This window comes from Limulus polyphemus, unplaced genomic scaffold, assembly GCF_000517525.1.
Source record: "Limulus polyphemus unplaced genomic scaffold, Limulus_polyphemus-2.1.2 Scaffold674, whole genome shotgun sequence".
In the NCBI taxonomy this organism is placed as follows: Eukaryota; Metazoa; Arthropoda; class Merostomata; order Xiphosura; family Limulidae; genus Limulus; species Limulus polyphemus.
The window spans coordinates 70,962-72,103 of NW_013666284.1; positions in this window are offsets into that span (position 1 = coordinate 70,962).

A 1,142-nucleotide genomic window follows, 5' to 3' on the forward strand; every position below is an offset into this window, starting at 1 on the left:
TGGAAAACATTAGTAAATTTCAAAGTGAATTAAATATATTAAAGGACGATTTACTGTCTTTTACACAGGGAAAATATATTAGCCATGAACCTAATCAGCCTCAGACAACAGGAAGCCCCTGCCAGATCCTGCAGCTAATCCCTAATGCAGACATCTTCAGTCCTGCCAGAAGTCACATTCCAGATATGAGTGTCAGCAATAGGGTTGATCTAGTACGAATGAAGCCACAGGAATTCGATGGGAAGGCACCATGGGAAGCATATAGCGCACAATTTGAGCTCCTGGCAAAAATGAATGGTTGGACAGAGGAGCAGAAAGCAGTGCACCTGGCAACGAGCCTGAAGAGACAATCACTGGAAATAATTGGACAGTTGTCAGCAGACGACAGGCACAACTATAGAGCACTGGTACCTGCTCTTGAAATCAGGTATGGAACTCAAAATCAATCCGAAGTCTACAGGTCTAGGTTTAGGACGAGAGTCCGTGCTAAATGGGAGAGCCTGCAAGAGGTGGCACGGGATTAGGAAGTATGGCACACAAGGCCTACCCAACTGCACCACTCGATGTCCTCAAGCTGTTGCTGAGGGATCAGATGCTTTGGACAGTCCACAACTGAAGATAAAAGTAAAGCAAGCATACCCCTCTACTATGCAGGATGCAATGACCAGAGCTCTTGAATTCGAATCCTACGTTAAGTCCAACACAGAGGTACCAAGGTTGGTACAGTCATCGGGATTCAAGGCCAGAAAAGGTCAGCTTTCAGAGAGGTTTGAGGGACTTTGCTGGCACTGTAACAAACATGGGCATAAGAGAGCTCAATGCCAGCAACTTCAACACAGGGAAGATGCCACGGCAGGAAAGGCTGCTACCCAGAAAGGTTGTTGGAACTGTAGAGAGCAAGGACATATGAGGAGCCAGTGTAAAAAGAATACTACCAATAAGTCAGCCTTGGATAAACCAGTAGTGGGTGGTGTTGAGAGATGCCTACCAACTTCTACCGTGAAAATCCCAACAGCTAAATGTAAAATGGCAAGCACACATAGTCTACATGACAAGAAAGCTAGATGGCCAAAAGTGCAACTTTGTCATAGATTCTGCATCTCAGCAAACCCTTGTGAGCATCAAGATGCTAGATCCCAAAG